This window comes from Carassius auratus, chromosome 47, assembly GCF_003368295.1.
Source record: "Carassius auratus strain Wakin chromosome 47, ASM336829v1, whole genome shotgun sequence".
Taxonomy (NCBI): domain Eukaryota; kingdom Metazoa; phylum Chordata; class Actinopteri; order Cypriniformes; family Cyprinidae; genus Carassius; species Carassius auratus.
The window spans coordinates 10,305,003-10,311,170 of NC_039289.1; the positions used below are offsets into that span (position 1 = coordinate 10,305,003).

Sequence of the window (6,168 nt, forward strand, 5' to 3'; positions counted from 1 at the left end):
GTTCTTCTTTTTTTGGGGTTTGGGTTTAATTAAAGCAATCTGTTGTATAAAGTGCTATATAAATGAACTTGACTTAACTGGAGTGCTGAATTACAGAGCTTGTGCAAAGATATCCAGGGGCGGACTTTACCATTAGGCAAAGGTCGGCAATTGCCTTGGGCCCCGAGCTACCTAGGGGCCCCCAAAATGCCCCATTAACTTGCTTAAAGATTCCTTTTTTTTTTTTTTTACTTCGTGCAAAATATATATTTCTTAAACTCCATTTGCAAAAATGGCATCAAATCATTAGTGTCGCAGACAGGAGGGAGCACTTTCAGTGAATAATGAGAAGCACTGAGAAGGAAGGGAAGCTGGATGAATGCTGCCACAGATTAGAGCAAAGGATGGATGACATTGATGCAGAAGATCTGAAGCTTGAGGTTGAGGGTGCAGTTAGGTCATTCCCGCCACATGTCTCATCACCATTTGAGATGCTTGACTATATATATAAAGAGAATTTACTTGACATATATCCAAATTTGAGTATAGCTTTCAGACTCCTCCTCACTCTCCCTGTTACAGTAGCTTCGGGTGAGAGAAGTTTCTCATCACTGAAACTAATCAAAACGTGCCTCAGATCAACTATGTCACAGGACAGGCTGTCTGCTCTAGCTGTTCTCTCCATCGAGCAGGAAGTCAGGAAGTCATTGGATATGGAATCAGTGATAGCAAGATTTGCTGAGGCCAAAGCTCGCAAGGTCAGTTTATAGTGCTTTAGACATGACAATACAGACACTCACTCACACACAGACACACTCACTCACACAGACACACTCACTCAGAGACACTCACCCACACAGACACACTCACTCACACACAGACCAAAGAGAGAAGAAGAAAAAGACAGGCAAAGACCAAAGAGAGAAGAAGAAAAAGACAGGCAAAGACCAAAGAGAGAAGAAGAAAAATATAGGCAAAGACCAAAGAGAGAAGACGAGAAAGATGCAAAAACAGAGACAAGGGAAATGAAGAAATGGTCAGAAAAAAAGGGAGAGCAGAAGGAAGTCAGTGAAAGAAAAAAGGTAAAAATTTTAAAAGGTAAGTTATTTTTACTAAAATGATGTCTCCATAACTGATCACTTATTGTCTTGTGTGTTTCTTCTCACTTTAGTAACACAAGACAGAAGTCCAAAAACAACATGTAGCAGCAAGCAGATCCATATAGAAGATACTATCAGAACAACCAAGGTAATGACAACCAATGACAGCTCTTCCCTGTGTAAATAGACAATACATATTATTGTACAGAGAAAATTTTATGTAAATACAATTTTACAGAGGATACATTTGTTAAACAGAATGTTGTTCTGTGTTTTTTATTTTTCTTATTTTTTTCTTACAGATACAACTCCAGATGTCTATACATCATTGCTGTGTGAAGACTGCTGAAGAGAAGTAACAAGTAGGGCTTTTAAAAAAAAAAAAAAAAAAAAGGATTGACAAAAGGAGGGAAACAAGAGATGTAGAGGGCCCCATGTCTGTGTTTGCCTTGGGCCCCAAAATGTCTAAATCCGCCCCTGAAGATATCCACATCTCTATGATCAGATGCTTTCTTAACTGCTGTTTTTTTCACCACTGTCATTTCTGTTGTTTGTGTTTGTTACTGAATATTTACATATTCATCGAAATGCTGCTCTGTGAAGTATGGGAAGCGTCATGATGTTTGTTAAAATGCATGTTTCACACTCCCTTTTACTGATCAGCAAAGAATGAAAAAGAACTTTACTGTGAGTATATCAAGTATAAGCAGGTTGCTTTGCGACAGGAAGGGGTTTATCCATATGGCAGTCAGCACACTGTTGTCATTGTTGATTAATGTTTGAGGAGGAGGGAGAGAAAAAGTGAGGGAGAAAGAAGGAGAGAGTGACATGGAGAAAGAGCTATTTATGGAATGCATGCAGTGAACTCAAAGACATGGGAAGGCGAGAACTTTTAAGACATTTTTTACTTCCAGCTCTACCGTCCTGAAGTCAGTTTTTTGAATGGGTTAGTGATTATTTTAAAAGCCTTTACTTGAAAACAGTATTTGCTAACAAGTAGATAAATGTGACTACAATGGTTGAATGTCACACTGAATGAGTAAACTCATCTACTCACTGATGTCTTCAAAGACATTTTCAACATCTTGCTTAGTCAGGCTGTTGTTCCCACATGCTTTAAAGTTAACACCATCATTCCAGTCCCGAAGAAGCCGTTTCCATCCTGCTTCATTGACTACTGTCCAGTTCCATTTTCCTCTATTCTAATAAAGTGCTTTGAACGGCTAGTCAATCAATACATCAAGTCTGCCACCCCGGGACCCCTTCCAATTTACATATCGGTCAAAGGAGATTGTTGTTGACTTCAGGAGAGTTCCTGGGTGTGCACATGACAGTGGACCTCTCCTAGACTGAAAGCACAGCAGCACTGGCCAAGAAATCACAGCAGCGTCTCCACTTCCTCTGCCAACTGAGAAGAGCCAGAGCCCCGCCCCCCATCTTGTGCACCTTCTACAGGGACACCACCAAGAGAATCCTGACGAGCTGCCTCACATTGTGGTATGGCGCCTGCAACACGTCCTGCCAGAAGACTCTTCAATGCATAGTGAGAGCAGCTGAGAAGATTGTTGGTGTCTTTCTGCCCTCCCTCCAGGACATTTATGGAACCCGTCTCACCCACAAAGCCCTCTGCATTGCAGGTGATCCCACACACATGACACACAGCTTCTTCTGTGTGCTGCCATCATGGAGGAGACTGTGAAGTCGTAAAAAGAGCAGACTAAAAGACAGCTTCATTCATCAGGCTGTCAGGAAGCTGAAATCACTCCCGAACTTATTTTATTATCTGTATTTCATGTTCTACTGTTAGTGTTATCTGTGTGCAGCAAGGTTTGAGAGTAACACAATTTCAATTGTATGTATGTACTGTACAGTACATGAGGAAGAATTGACAATAAAGCTGAATTTGCTTTAAAATTGACTTGACTACTGACAGCCTCATTGTGTTTATAATGTATAATGTTGTTGCACACTCTTGCAAACTATTAACTCAAACTCAAGCTTAATGGTGGTGACGTTGAAGTCTAAGCTTTTTGCCTCTGGTGATTGCATTTAGCCTTCAAAATTCATTAAAGTTGTGTTCAGTAGTGAATATTATAATGATGAACAGAATCATACATTTTTGTTGGTCACAGAGCTTACTTTTCGGCAATAATCCAAAGCCCATGGATAAATCCTACTGGGTTTTTGTCAAGGGAACCAAGATGATACGAACAACTGGTTTGGCCTACAAAAATACCTCATCACTACAGTCTTCAATAGCTTTTTGCAAGGTGGGTGAGTTTATATACTTGAATGGAGCAAAATTTTATGAAGTAGCTTATTTGGCTAGTGGTTAGCATTTTAAAAAAATTAGCCAACCAGCATAACCTCTTGCAAACATGCTATGCTACAACACTATAAACATTCTGTTAATTCTGCAAAAGTAGCAGAGATTTAGAATCATATAAATATTTAATTATCCAATTATTCCTGCAATGAATCCCAAATGACCGTCCTATTGAAATATAATTTTGTTGTTGGTTGGAAACAGTGATGGTCAATAAGTGTACTGGCTGAATCTGGGCTCTTTCTGATGGTATTATCTGATGGTGGAGAACTTCTATCTTACCAAGATATTAATATCAGGCATGCAGCTACACGCATCACTGAATTTCTGCCAGGGAACACATTATTTGAGAGAGAGGGGAAGAGAAAGGCCTTGGGAAGACAGGGAGAAATGAACGTGTGAAAGTTGTGATGAGAGAATTTGATTACTGAATGAGAAGTGGTTTAAAGCAGACAGACAAAAACAGAATGGTGACCAGACAGAAAACGTCTCCAACACATCCAGTGTCCCTTCCATTTCCTGTCTGTGTAGCTGGTCAGAGCACATTCACACACACCGCAGGACTTCAGCGGGTCTTGACATCTGATCTTCTCTGAATTTTTTCTTGCATGCCATGTGCGGGGCTCCGTAGTCTTCCAAATGCTTCCACATATTAAAAATTTAAAAGACCAAAAAACTATGACTTCATGACTACTGTTACCTCTGTGGCTTTAATAGGGGCGAAGGTGTTCTCTGATCTTTTGAGCCTTGTAAGATGCGTAAAGCCCTGCATAAGATCTGTGGAGCCTTTTGTAGTCCCACTAGCCTACAATGTGTAGACACCACACATTCAAAAATGGCAAATTCACAATCTCCACAGAGCTCTTTTTGCAACGTATAATGGTCCATTTTGTGAGTGCATGCTGATGCTTGTCATGGTATTATCAGTGAGATGTTGGAAAATGTGAAGTGTATGTGGTGCCACATACCAATAATACACCAACGCTCAGAACAAAGGACAGAAATTATGATCCAGAACAGTAAACGCACACATCCACTCACACCCAGTGACATCAGGTCTGGGAAGATGTGCTCAGCTGTCGAGATATGATAATGTTTGTGGTGTGCAGGAGAATTTGAGAGCGAGGGATGTGGAAAAGTTGTGGATGAGGTTATATTGATGTTTAGAGATGGGGAAAATCCACCTTTCCTACCTAAACCACATGATAGAGATGCCGCCTCAGGCCAAAGCATGGGTTTGGCTGAGTCTTGTCATTTTCTCTCATTTTTTTTTTTTCACGTATTGACTTTCTAATGGTGCAGACAGATCTCTCTCTCAACTACGGAAAAAAGTGTGTATTAGTGGAAATAGTGCAAATGTCCTTCTAAGCTTCTCTCTTACATGCACAAACACAATTACAGCACATACACTATTACAGGAATACATTATTATTATTATTATTATTATTATTATTAATAATAATAATAATAATAATAATAAATAATAATAATAATTACAATTAATATTAATAATAGTAATCGAACCAATAATAATAAAAGACAATAAATAGTACAAATAATAACTATTATTATTATAATTATTAATCAATTGAAGATGATTCATCAATGATGAATAAATTACAACATTATTATTAGTTGTAATAATGTTATTAATTAAACCAGTAATAGTTAAATTAAAGTAATAATAATAATTTAAGATGCTGAATAGGAATATTTATTACTACTACTATTTGAACCTGTGTGCAACTCCACCCAAATACTTGGTTCTTAAATTTATATTAAAACATAAAAAATGTTGATGATATAGAAAGATTAGGGCTCATTCTGAATGTGTGTTCAGTGTATTTAGCATGTTTGAGCCTACAGCTGTAATAAAGGTGTTTGAGCTGATTCTGTTGACAGAATTATTGTGAAAAGATGACTGTTCAAAACAATGATTGTGTAAGTACACACAGGTGATGAGTTTTGAGGAAGGGTGTTGATGTGGTACATACTGCTTATTTACAGTGGAAAGGAAGGCCAGAACAATCTAAACATCCGACCGATAACTGCCAACAGACAAGCAATGAGGTGATGACATCACAAACAATCAGTGTATGATTTTGTCAGCTGATCGTCGCTTTTCTAATCAACTGATTCACCACACAAATGAACTGAAGGATGGATGGATGAACGGACAGACAGACAGAGAGACAGACCAATGGAGAGAGAGACAGACAGATGGACAGAGAGACAGACAGACGGACAGAGAGACAGACAGAGATACAGACAGATGGACAGAGAGAGATAGACGGATAGAGAGACAGATGGACAGAGACAGACGGACAGAGAGAGAGACAGATGGACAGATAGACGGACAGAAAGACAGACAAACAGACAGACAGAGAGACAGACGGATGGACGGACAGACACGGAGACAGATGGACAGACAGAGAGACAAATGGACAGATGGATCGACAGAGAGACAGACGGACGGACAGACAGAGAGAAAGACAGACAGAGCGACAGACGGACAGAGAGAGAGACGGATGGAAAAAGAGAAAGATGGACAGACAGAGAGACAGACAGACAGACAGACAGAGAGACAGGTGGACAGAGAGACAGACGGATGGGCAGACAGACAGAGAGACAAATGGACAGATGGACAGACAGACAGACGGACGGACGGACAGACGGATGGAGGGAGGGACGGATGGACGATAGATAGATAGATAGATAGATAGATAGATAGATAGATAGATAGATAGATAGATAGATAGATAG

The 6,168-nt window shown here is 39.6% G+C and overlaps 1 long non-coding RNA gene across 1 annotated transcript; it reads left to right on the forward strand.

Annotated features, from left to right (window-relative positions):
- The first annotated feature begins 925 nt into the window (after positions 1-925).
- On the forward strand, positions 926-1,451 carry LOC113064628 (uncharacterized). The gene is made up of 3 exons (XR_003278861.1): positions 926-1,061; positions 1,151-1,227; positions 1,382-1,451. It is a non-coding gene; the product is annotated as an uncharacterized LOC113064628 (long non-coding RNA).
- Positions 1,452-6,168: the final 4,717 nt, after the last annotated feature.